Source organism: Periplaneta americana, chromosome 10 (assembly GCF_040183065.1).
Source record: "Periplaneta americana isolate PAMFEO1 chromosome 10, P.americana_PAMFEO1_priV1, whole genome shotgun sequence".
In the NCBI taxonomy this organism is placed as follows: domain Eukaryota; kingdom Metazoa; phylum Arthropoda; class Insecta; order Blattodea; family Blattidae; genus Periplaneta; species Periplaneta americana.
In genome coordinates this window covers 100653706-100667898 of record NC_091126.1, presented here as the reverse complement: position 1 = coordinate 100667898, position 14193 = coordinate 100653706, and positions in this window count along the sequence as shown.

Below are 14193 nucleotides of genomic sequence, written 5' to 3'. Positions count from 1 at the left end.
TTAACAAATTAATACATAAATATTAATGAGCAAGCAAACCAGACACCATGCGAACTAACTTTTGCTGCAGCATGCAGGGTAGATATAAGGATGTCTGAGTCCGAAGTCTGGGATGCTCGATTAAAGAAAGAAAAGAAACCTACACAAATTCGACCCCAATTTGCTCTTATGTTATGAGCTGTATTGGTCATTGAACCATTGAATATTTTGAAGAAATCGTGAACATTAGTTACTATTAAACTGAAGGAAAGAAAGCGTTAACATCTAAATTGAATTTGACAATATGCACTGAGCGTGATCAAAAATATATTTTCACTTTATGCCTACATTATCAAGTATATGACAGGAGAGACTTAAATCGAACCAAAATCAGATGAATAGATATCTTTAGCCTAATATTGAGATGATGTGTATATTGTAATATTCTAAGCAGCTACGAAATATTTCACATATTAATTTGAACTAACTGGACATAACAGAATAGCGAACTTTGAAGTCTTTGGTGGCACAGAACCTATATTTCTAGGGATATACAGCTTGTCTCAAAATGATCTCTGTTTAATATGGTTTATTTCGGAAAGTACGTAAGCTAAGATGTATGAACGCAGTCTGAATAAATAGGTAATATATCCCAGTTCTTCAAGAGTACGACTATCATATGCGCAAGTGCTGGAAATTTCAGCAAAATGTAACTGTTATAAAATCAAGTTATCAAAAGCTCAGAGAGCTTTTCATGTCTTGAATGTCGCAGCTCTTAGTTATTTTTATTACAAGACAAGGAAGACGAGTTCATATCTCAGCAAAATGGTTCAACGCCTCACTTTCGTCATGTTCGTGAGTAGCCTATCTCAGAGAGCATCTCCTTGAACGTTGGACTGGCCGCTCCATTATTAAACACCAAAACGTGATGAGGTGACCTCCGTACTACCTGAACTAATCGCTACAATTTTTCTATAGGGGTTACTAAGGACAATGTTTACATTCCGCCTTTGGCCAAAAATCTTCAGAAGCTTCGGCGCCGTATTACATCTGCGGTTCGGGCTATAAAGAGTGAGTGACACGCTGGTCAGATTATAGAAGGAATTGGAATATCGCCTAGATTTGTTTCATGTGAGCAAAGATTCATATTACTTGTTTATTAGCCCTCATTGTGCTGCTGTAGCATTAATATGTATGGCGTAATGTGAAGATGCTTGTAATTGATATCGAGAGGCGAAAGATTGAGCTCCAATTTCGGAAAAGTCCTCACTACATTTACAATCAGATCTCATGCTTAACTGGGGGAGGTGTGACTACATAAATTCTTGTAATAAAGACAGTAGAGCAGGTTTAGCGTGGCTCAGATTGGGGGTATGGAAGGGTAATAAAATTGTCAACGAAGAAGGAGAGAGCCTTTGTCCACTGTGCGGAGAAATAGACTCCTGGAGATATATTTTTTTGCAGTGTGTCGAATCGGAACATATCCGGAGAAAATATCTCCCACCCTCTATGCCAAGTCAGAATAGGAGTTCGCTCGCATGTCTTGACCTTGTGGGGAATAGAGAATGCGAACAAAAGAGTGGATTGTCCCTCTTGAAGGCTAGACAGATTAGAACTGCTGTTGAAGTTTGTGATGCGAACTGACGAAGGGATAATGGTAAATAGTTAATTATACACTTTTATGTCTGTTTTAGGTTAGGTTATATGTTTTGTTTGTGCCATTTTCATTCTAATCTGTGTTCTTTTTGAGAGTGGTTGGACCTAATCATAGGTGAGGAGGATGAAACCTACAAAGTAGGACTTGTTTAGCACAGCACGTACGGTCAGAAGACCCTTGCATTGGATTTAAGAGAAAATTCTGATAATACAGTACAGCTGTATGTATAATATTACTCAATAAATCCATCTATCTATTTAAAAAATGATAGAGAGACATAGTATTGTGAATTCGGAGCAACACATAGAATTGGAATCAAGAAACCTTCTTTGTTAGATCCTGAAGTTATAAATTGCTAAATTCATGTGAAGTAGCAATTACATAATTTCAAGGGAAATTAAAAAAATATATATTGTTCACAAAGAAAGAAATTTTATTCCCTTCCATAACTATGTTTTAAAATGTAGCGTGTTTCATTTTAAATTTATATTTTGGAAGTTTTATAGATTAGCACTTTAAGGATATACTGTTATACTGCCGTAACTTGGGGTCAGAATAACGTTGGGTTGCAGTATTAAGAGGACTTGACACATTTAAAACAAACATATATGTCTTGGGTGGGAATGGAACCCATGGCCATGGCTTTCTATACCTAAGCTATACTTGAAGAACTGTCTTCTGAAGTAGTAGTAGAAATAATAATAATAATAATAATAATAATAATAATAATAATAATAATTCTTTAATTTTTCTGGCAGTGTTAAGGCATGAAGCCTTCTCTTCCACTCAACCAGAGGATATTATATCCGTAATGGATGAGATGAAGTTTGCGAGATTAGCGGAAGTTAAGCTGAGCCATATTTCTTTACACTTCATCGTTATGGCAGATGTATTTAAAAAAAATGATCTCTTCCTCTCTGCTGGAACAAGTTGAATAATGTGATTTAATGTGTTCCTGCAGACATGACGTAGAGACTCCCTAAGAAACTACTTTCACAGACTCCTGAGCATGTGGTGTTTTCCAGTCTTTTGATTGACTTGCAGCAGTTGCTTTTGGAAGGTGAAGATTATGTTTCAAGTTACTGTCACTAATCGAATGCTCTTGAGAAATGTGTACCGTGCAATTTGTTGTGAATCGGAAGAGACAGTGTCACTCTTGATTTAAATTAACTACCGACAGCAGGGAGGAGAACACGGCTAGGTGACTGACAGATGTGGCAGTTGTCCCCTTTCTCTCATTCAAGTTTTAGTGACGAGGAATGCTTGAAACATCCAGTATCACTTCATGTGGTATTTACTCAAACTTTGTCTAGAGTAATAATGGAAACTAAGCCAGGGATTTTAGAAGTAAGCATTAACCGGATTGTACCTATTTTTCCGACAACAGAATAGACATGAATGTACTGCATTATCTAAAGCGCAAGTGTTACTGGACTTACCTCATCAAAAGATTATTTCCATTAAATATTTACATTACTTACTGTGGTTTCATATTCATATTTCGTTCATAACTGAAGGGTTCAGAACCATAGTGGGCCAAGCGCCATTTACTAAAAACCGTAGAAAACAATTGTTAAAATGAAGTGATTATCATAATTCAATGGAACATATAGCAAGTAATATAAAGTATACACATTCAAACTAAATTATATGTCAATCTTCATTGAACTATGGTATTCACTTAAATTTAACCCTTGCTTTCTCCGTTTTTAATAAATGGCGCTTGGCCCACTATGGCTCTGAACTCTTCAATTGAAGGCCTTCCGTGAAAAGGATGTAACATAAGTTAATGAAATATGTGATATACATAGATATGTAATTTTTAAGCATTCATTTAAAATGAATGCAAACAATAACTGAGCAATCTTGTATCCCTGATCAGTCAAATGGTTTTGCTAGTAATTATAGGCCTAACGAAATATGTCACTGAAATTACTTTCCTTTCTCCTGAAACATGTATTATAGAGTTAATGGTTACACCCTTATTCCGAGGAGGTTCTCAATTGTAAATGAGCCTGAATATCTGGATATATTACATTAATACTTAAATTAACCTGAATTCAAGTTATACAAAACCTGTTATACGGATGGTTTTTCCGAATTTTGATGCCGTTTTCAAATCCTACGCGAATAATTGACATTTTTGCGAGGGAGAGAAACATGTCTCTGTAGAATTTACCTCAGTACTTCCGTTTATCCAGTCACGATATCACCGATGTTCATAACTTTCATTCATACAATTGCCACATTAATTAGCAGCAATATGCACCGTCTTGAGTACCTCCTTCCATTTGTCTTTCAATTTGCGAATTCACCATAACCCTACATATAATCCTACCATACCTAAACCTGAGTAACTGACTCAAATAGGCTACTTTTAAATTTACTTTAGCTCCCATATTCAACATCGGCTGACGTTCATAGACATAGTCTGTTCTTTTCTCGATGTAGAATGTACAAAAATAACGAATCCGCAAGAGTATTACACTAATCTAAGTAGAAATGGGTAAAGCTGTCATTTTCTTGTAACAGTTCCAGTTACCTGAAGACACCTATTTCTAAATAACAGTTCCGAAATAACAGTACCATATTTAATTACACAGGTGCACAGTGGTATTTTGTAACATGTACGTACGACTAATATCTAATGCAGGGCTGGGCAGCAAGAGCGGATTCTACTCTCTCACGGATGACTTAGAATATTGTCAGAGGAACTTCAACTCACAGAAATCCAAAGTATCCGAGAGTAGAAATTTCCCGACGAGAGAAAAAAATAATCCAATACATATTTCGTCACCTATTAGAGTGAATACCAAACAATCGGAAGAGATGGCGAAGAACGATTGAGTCAGCAGAATGAAGTATGGACGGAATTAAAGCACACATCGGAGACTAAACAGCTGAGGGATGAACGTGACGACCGAGCAGGACAAAGTCAGGTATCTGCTGAGCCAAGTGGAGCAGTAGACCGAGTGGGAAATCGCAGTAACATACGGTCCAGGCTACATGAGTCAGCGAGAAGAAGACAAGAAGCAGAATCAAGAGGGCTTTACGGGAGATCAAGAGAAGGTGCAGTTAGCGTTCAGAGATGTCAGGATGCGAAAAGTATGATAGGTGAAGAGATATATTTCGTCACCACAAGGCAGTATTTTAACTTTGACGGGTAGATTTAAGGGCCAAAAAAGTTACAATTTTAGGAGTTGGTGCATGAGTGGTCAAGAAATAAGTAAAAGTTCTGAATGGAATTACAACAGGAAGTTTGGAGATTTAATGTCGTAAATCGCGTTTAGTGTAATGAAAGTGTGTTTAAGTGATCATAGATATAGAGATCAGTTAGATAGTTATAAAATTGAAAAAGATGTTGGGAAATTAAAAAAATGGCTAGTTAATAAATATAGTTACCGATTGAAGTTTATTTTAAAGAAGTAACTCTTAGAAAATGATGTATTGAAGTTTATGAAAAATGATCTTAGTGATAGTATTTAAAATTTTCTATGTTTTTTTAGTGTTTAGTGTGGTTAAGAAATGAATGAATGTCCCTGTACAATGCGGCAATAAATTCGGCTGCAGCGCAGCTTCTCCTAACTTTATCGCAGAATGAACGGGACTCGTGGTACCACCTATTTTAGATACGAGCTATGAAATTTCATATTCTAATCTAAATCATTACTGCTAGCAGTATGGTAACAAAGATTTTCAAGGTTTACATTTAAATGTAATTAATGCGGAACAAATTTTCATATTTAATGTTCTGAAAATAAAAAAATAGTATTTCATAAAGATCTTAATACTTTTCCCAAATTTTGCACTATTTTCTTCCCTTTCCTTAATATTTTTTAACTACCACTGAACCGGGCTTCCCAGATATTACAAGGTCGACAACAGACATGTTTTCCAGGGATCACTTGAAAAACCCAAGTCACCACTCCACCAACATTCCGGGACTCCCAACGGCAAGCGAAATCTTAAAATTCCCTTACAGTCATTGACCTCATAGCGTCAATGAATTCGAAAAAAAAATGCTTCTTGTTCCACCTTTGTTCATTCAATGCAGTCATGTCTGCTTTTATACGTGTAAATTGATGTTTTAAACGAGTTTCAGCCAATAATTTTGCTGTCTACGTAATTTCGGTTCTTTTTTGCAACTTTATGGGTTTTTCGTCGAACAAAACAATATTAACTGACAGAAGGTGTAATCTTTTGCCAGAAAAAATAGGGAAGTTAACTTGTGTGTATTTTAACCAATATTGAGTCTAACCAATGTAAGAACTGTGTTTCTTCTTTGTCACTCTCTGCCATCCTCTCTCTCTCTTTCTCTTTAGTGTAAAAATATGTGTTATCTAGTCCTTGCATTTAGGTGAAGGTTTGATAATGCTTACGAACTGTAATTCTGCAGATTTGTTTTATTTTAATTTGCAGCATATTAAAAATAGACAAAAGTATGAATTACTAAATGCTTCTTTTATAAATAATAATATAATGCTGCTCCACATTGCTTAAAATTTGAAGTTATTTTAGTATGGAACATTTATTTTTACTAACTGTACCCGTGCGCTCCGCTGCACCTGTTAGAAATAAATATAAAGTAATTACATAATTAAAATAGGACGTTTTATCCAGGGAACATTCGTGTTTGATAGAAGGATAAATCGTTTACTATGTTATTTAATTTAAATAATTATACTTAAATACAGTAATTAAAATGCGGTCATTTTGGTCCAGAGCGCAATCATTTGGTGTAATGACAATTCCTTTAACATGTTTCTTAATTGTTATTACATGCAACCATAGTTTAATGAATATTGACATATCATTAGTTTTAATGTGTATACTTTATATTACTTGCTATATGTTTCAGAAGTTACTGTAATAACATTGTAGAACTATGTCCATCTAGAGAAACTACACTTTCCAATGGTGAAATAATAATTAAACAATTAATTAGCTTCCGATATTACTTCATACAAACACAGAAACATTCTCTTAGGCTATGTTTAATAGCTTTCGATTGTTGTTGTCCAAGGCCTCTTATAGACGAAGTCATTTGTTTTTATTTCAGTATAGCGCGTTAGATGGCATTGTTATTGTAATTTTAAAACTCATTTATTTCATTAAATATCAGTCCTATCAAAATTTTGTATAGAATAAAACTTATCGGAAATTATTTTTAAAGAAACTTTTGTTATGTAATGTTTTTCATGAAAATCAATAATAAGCGAGATATTTCGATTTATTTAATTCAGGCCTCCTTATAACCCCCTTTTAAATAAAGTATTTTGAATGACATATAGCCTAGAATCTAAGTTACATCGAACTTAATATATATTCCAATTTTCATATAAATCGGTTCAGCCATTATCCCGTGAAAACGTAACAAACATCCAGACAGACAGACAGACATACAAACAAAAATTTCAAAAAAGCGATTTTCGGTTTCAGGGTATTTAATTATATATGTTAGGACTAATTATTTTTGGAAAATCGAAAATTACCAGAAAAATTTCGGCTACAGATTTATTATTAGTATAGATTTTTATATTTTGCCAAAATTAATTCCATATTTTGGCAAAATTTTCTTCATATTGTGCCCGTCTCTAATGATTATATTTTATTGTTTGCCTGGATAAATTATGAGAGCAACCTTAAGAGATATAACACAGAATGCTCGGCCACTTAGAGAGTAGCTCATATATTTCTAACACTAGATCAGGACACTATTTGACGTTAGATTTCTGAACGTTACAACCTTGAACGTGTAAAACACAAAACCAGGCCGTACTCCGTATAAGGTAGGCCTATCCAACCCTAAATGGACGACGATTAGCAATATTGATCCAAGCGTCAAAACTGAAATATTGAGATTATCACTTCAGTGCTTGCAGAGAGGCCTATTCTAGTTTAGGGAAATTATACAAGTAACTGCTGCAATGTGCTGCTAGCTAGCGACTTTAGATGCAGTGCCATCGTGCCATGGCACTACCAGAATACAAGAGAAGAAAAGGAGAAATCATATTTTAGGAGAGAAACAAATTACGCTTGTACTTGCAAACTCTACCGCCAATATTATCGTTACCGCCAACCACGTTGTAACCAGTGTTTGCAGCATGGATCTGAGCCAGGCACTATGTCCCATAAGAAATATAATGGGATGCGCGCGCAATTTTCTTCTTCTCACGTCCATTTCAGCATCTAAAATATGCCAGGCACAGCTTACCGCTTTCGTTTTTAAATGCTTGGGTAGCTGTATACAACCCCATTTACTATCTCAGTCCCTTACCTCGCACTCTTGTCTGTTCTCCCGCTTTGTCGGAATACGTTTCTTAGAGGCGAGGATGCAAAAATAAGGTAATAAAAGCCTTGTCGTTTTTTTTAATATACTGTGTTTAAGAATGTTTTTATTTCAGTATATTTCTAAATCTAGTGCGAAACTGTAAACCTGTGAAATGTTGTCATGTTATGTATGTTGTGAAGAAATTAATTCAGTTATCACGTTATTAAAATTTCCGTTTTCAATATTAATGTTTTATGAAAACTAAATTCCTGTTAAATAATTAACATACACGACGTTTAAATATTCACCAAAAACAGCAACTTGCTAAAGTTAACAGATCTGGCAAATTCAACTTGGATGTTTATTAGGCCTATAAAAAAAATTGGTTGTGTGGACGAAATATGGAGAAGTGTTCTTCTATTTCCCGTGTGTTCTGTTCCGAGGTGAAAGTAACTAGTCAAAAGGGGTCTTACAGATTTACTACACTTAGGGCTAAGGAATAAACTAAAACACAAAAAATCAAAGGTTCGCATGAATAACGTCCTCAGTTTGTCTGTGCTGGTTAAAGAGAATATTAAAATTCAGTTAAACTTATATTACAGACTCGCGATTGCAAAACACAACGAGCAAGTTGAAGAAAATAGATATGTCCTACGTTTAATAACAAATTGTATAAAATTGTAAACAGCAATAGATTTAGTATTAACAAGGTACGATAAATCCGACGACTTAGAATACAGGGGCGTGTTTCGTGAATTAGTTCACTTCAGTTATGAGTTAGATAAAGACTTAATTTAAAAAGTTAAAAGAGCACTTAACCAAGTCAACAGCATTTATGGGTACTTCTAAAATCATTCAAAACAATTTCCTTGACTGCATGTTGGAAGTGTACCAAGTAGAAATAAAAAAGAACTAGTGATTATAGACTACAGTATGTTTCCATCATTGTATACCATACGCTGATGTTTCAACTCCTCCTACTATTACGTTACGAGCCACCGGCGTACTTCTGTCGGCTAAGGCGTTTGCCTGCTGATCCGGAGTTGCTTTCGGGGGCAAGTTCGATTCCCGCTTGGGCTGATTATCTGGTTGGGTTTTTCCGAGTTTTTCCCCAATCATAAGGAAAATGTCATGTAATCTATGGCGAATCCTCGGCCTCATCCCGCCAAATATCAACTCATCATCACAAATTCCATCGACGCTAAATAACCTTATAATTGATACAGCGTCGTTAAATAACCAGGTAAATAAACATATTACGTTATATTATTGTTGGAATGTCTGTCTCTTAACCGACAAGTGTGCATTTTTCCTCTAATTTGTCTGGATTGTGCGTGCACTTGTATATATTTTGGTGAGTATAATAATAATAATAATAATAATAATAATAATAATAATAATAATAATAATGCCATTATTGTTACTGTTTATTATTATCCTTATCTCTGGCACTAGTTAATAAATGTTTGAGCCGCCACTGCTGTTAAACCAAGCGCCATCTCCATATCTCATATTATGTCCATTTTAGCAAACGTGATCCAAGCTCTATTTGTTTTGCAATACTGACCCAAATGCCATCTTTGACAGTAATTGAAACTGTTGTTTAGTCTCTTGATATGTGAACATCCTGTTAATCTCGAACAATATATGAATCATGGAACTTGCAAGAAAATCAATTGCAGAGTAAAGGAGTAAACCACATAAACAAAATTCCAAGATACTAATCACACTATTGTCGAAATGTAACGGGCAAAGAATGTAAATAAATACAATACAATACAAAAAGACTACGTTAATGTGATGACGTGTAGGGGAAAATATCGTCTTGTTGTAACACTAATGGAGGCCAGAGATTTTGTTGGCTGTTCTAAAATAGAGAACCAAATTGTTAACTGTAAGGTTGACACCACAGAAAACAATATTAATGGAATGAAATTCGCGAAATAATGTTAAAAAAGGAAGATCCATTTACATTTTACATAAAAACATATCTTAATGATAAGGACTATGTCACTGTGAATATCCAGAAGAAACAGCGAGGAAGGCCTTCTAACTCAAATTTGTATGAATTCTTTGAACCACTTTGATCTCAAAAAAAAAAAAAAAAAAAAAAAAAAAAAAAAACAGAAGCTTGAAGATCTAATACGTATCTATGTTGCACTTGATTCCCGGTGATGGCAAATACTTTTATCGTTTCCTTATTGCAGATGATCAAATGATATCGAAGTGTTTAATCGTGTAGTTGATTTCGAAGAACACATCAGTGACCAAATAGCTGAATAGTTTCCAAAATAGGACATTGGACGTAAGAAAGGTTACATATTACTTCTCTCTGTTGTATTTGTGATCAAATTAATGCGGCTGAATAAAACTTAATCGTATTATACTTACGTGTTTGTTATAACTGCACTATCTGTATAAAATTGTTACAAATTTAGTGGATAACTCATTCTTGCTAAACGTAGAATAATAGTTTTATAATGAAGCGGTAATGACCCAAGCGCCATTTTTTTTAACAAAACATGGAATAAGGCTTTAATATTTGTGTGAATTCACAAGTGCCTAGTAAAGCGTACATTATTACTTAATTTTCCACCAGTTTTGAAAAAAATAGCTTTTACACACATTTTATTATGTAAAGGCTTACTATTCATCATTTATCTCAGTTCGCGATTTTGGTGCTTGAATCACTATTGCTAATCACAGTCCAAATGTAATTCTTGTGGTTTTACCAAGCCGATTTCAGTTAAAATGGAAACGAGTAGTGATAATTATTTAGACGCAAAACCTAAATTTTGGAGTCTAAATAGTTTACAAATTTAATTCTATTGGTACGTTTAAGCAAACCTTCGCATGATTTGTCATTCGTATCATTAGCCCAATGGTGATGGATGACAATGTAAGTGTAGACCATTTTTTATTTGTTTACTTCTTTTAGTAGGTTATTTTACGACGCTTTATCAACATATTAGGTTATTTAGCGTCTGAATGAGATGAAGGTGATAATGTCGGTGAAATGAGTCCGGGGTGCAGCACCGAAAGTTACCCAGCATTTGCTCACAGTGAGTTGAGGGAAAACCCCGGAAGAAACCTCAACCAGGTAATTTGCCCCGACCGGGAATCGAACCCGGGCCACCTGGTTTCGCGGCTAGACGCGCTAACCGAGTGTAGACCATGTGATAAAAGTGACAGAATGAAGTATAAATTGAAAAGGTAGCAACTGACGTTCGCTTTTTTAATTCTTACAGCTTTTTTTCTTGTAGATATTCATTGATTAGGTAATATTAAAAAAATGGCAGCTCTCTAGACACTAAGTTTCCTTCGGGTATCTCCGCTACAATTCGGAGACAGACGATGTTACATGTTGGACCACGATGGCCGCTATATACAGTTATAATTAAAGTATTCTACGTGTTACAGTTGTAGCGTAATGGTAGCATTCCGGGCTGGTGTTAGTGAGGTCTTGTGTTCGAACACCATCGAGTGCTTTTTTATGTTTATTTTTTTTCAACATAGAGAGAAAATATAATTACTGCTGTCTTTTTATGACTGTTTTAGTAGGCTTAATTAACATCAGATTCATTAATGCATTATACCACGGCTTTATCATTATTTATTAAAACATTATGGCTGCAAGTGGAAAGAAAGAACAATTTTATACTCAACAAAAATATCTTTCGTGGCATAAACAAAACAAGCATACTGGCGTCTGCCTTAGAAAATTTGAACAATTAAAAGTTAAAAAACCAAACCAAAAGCCACGATTCAATATTTAGTCCATCTTCTTCCAATCTCGATCACATTTTGCAGTCGAGTGGACATGTTCTCGACGAGCTTCCACAAATCATCAGGACGTCTTGGAGGGGGATTGGAACAATTTTTCCGCATATTATTATGCTTCTTCATTTGTGTCCCCATGGCTCAGTTGGAACAACTTCTGAATTCAGATGTCAACGTCTCAGGCTCAAATCCTCGTCGTTCCTTTTCATTTTATTGTGTTACAGGATAGTATAATGTAATAATATAAGAAGAAAAACTAACACTAGTGCAATGCTACTGTATTTTTCCAAGTCTAACATTAAATTTATATTATTTATATCGCTCAAGAACGATAACAGAATATAAATGGTAACTTGAATATTATTTATATCACTAAAGAACAATAGGAGAATACAAGTGATAACTTGAATATTATTTATTTCGCTAAAGAACGCTAACAGGATATTATTTATATCGCTAAAGAACGATAACAGAATATAAATTATAACTTGAATGTTATTTATAACGGTAAAGAACTATGACAGAATATAAATGATAACTTGAATGCTATTTATATCGCGAGGAACGATAGCAGAATACAAATGATAACTTGAATATTATTCACATTGCTAAAGAAAGATAGCAGAATACAAATGATAACTTGAATATTATTTATATCGGTAAAGAATGATAACAAAATAAAATGATAACTCGAACTAACAACCTTCTAATCATTAAGCGAGCACTCTACCGCTGGTCTACGACACGCAGGTATCGAATGACTCCATAGTTTCGAAACTGCTTCTATAAGCGCGAGCATCGTGTAACATCACCGTGATCCGAAGTGGCATTAGAAAATATTCGCTGTTCACGAGTGCGGCCATTTTTTTTGGACAGCTGTACATATACTGTACATAGGCCTACATATGTTTTGTGAATATATTTATAAGAAAAACTAACATTACAAAGATACAATATAAATATGTAGATGCATTCCTATATTATATATAGCCTACAGCTATACTTTAATACTTTCACAGTTATCATAATGTTTCGCCTCCTATATGCAGAGCATTATAAATATTTTAAGACAATGTTAGAACTGCTTTTAAGCACAGCCGCTTGATGCCAGCATTTAACTGTACAGAGCATAAATTCAAATAGTGTTCGTCAGCATTCTATTGAACAATACACACAAAGGCTGGCTCAAGATGCTATACTCAAACTGAAGAAGCTTACATAGGGGTTAGAATATATCAATTTTACTATGGGAACTCATGGTGTAGGAAGTAATTCTGAGTCAGTATAAGCAGGTGCTAATTAAAAAATTTAAGGAAGAGATATTGAGAAAACTGACAATTATAACGTCCTGTAAAATATTTTCCAACGTCATGTACCGGTCATGGTTTGAACTGCTTATGGTTAGTCTCTGTATGCGATAAAATAGTACAATAAAATTACTAAGACAAGAAGCATTTGATAGTTTTGGAGTTCCAGAATTATTGGTTTCACAAAATTTATTACACTTCACTTGTGAGAATAGCACGCTTTTAAAAAAAATGGAATTTCATTTAAACCAGGGACACCATTTAATCCTCAAACTAACGAATTCACTGGAAATTCAGTTGCAATGATTAAAAAGATCCTAGCTACATTTCTTGAAAATATGGGAAACTCAAATAATATACATCGTAGTTACAAATTATTGAACGATTTCAGAAGGCTATATTTTCATCAATATTCAACAAAAATACATGATATTACCACCAATTACAAGAGAAAAGTTCAAGTTTTGTACTGACATTAGATGCACTCGATGTGAGCTCCACGTGTAATACGGCAGATGTCCAGGCGGTGATCCCAGTCTTGCCATACCCTCTCAAGCATGTCTTGTGTGACGTTACTGATTGATGTGTTAATGCGTCTTCTCAATTCGACCAACGTCGCTGGAAGGAGAGGTATGCAAGCATTATCCTTGACGAACCCTCACAGAAAGAAATCACACATAGTGAAATCCGGTGAACGGGGTCGCCATGTGCAAAAGCTGCTGTCTGCGTCCGTTGAACGACCAATCCATCGTTTATCTCATAGGTAAATTATGTTAGACACTGATGGCTGCGCTCCACTTTCATAAGTCATTTTATAGGGGTTACGGGCGATTGTAAAATACCGTACTTCGCACCAGATAATTTTTTCTCATGCTTGTCCACTCCAGAAATTTCCGTGACGATTTTCGTCGGGAAGCCCAAAGCCTTCCCTTGTCAATGTTCTTTAAATTTAAATTGCATTACCAAAATCATTTTTATCTAAATTTGTATTAGCCTATATATCGCTCCAAAAATCAGTAGGTAAGTGACATTATGCATAGAAATTTACGAATTTTTTCGTTAATGAGAGCGGAAATAGTCCCGTGATAGAAAAAAGGAATGTTGAATATCGTATTGCATTATCTGACATATGGAAATTTCCTTCTGAAAAGCTATAAGCCAGAAAGTTTACTCAAACGTCGAGATTACCTTGTACAGTA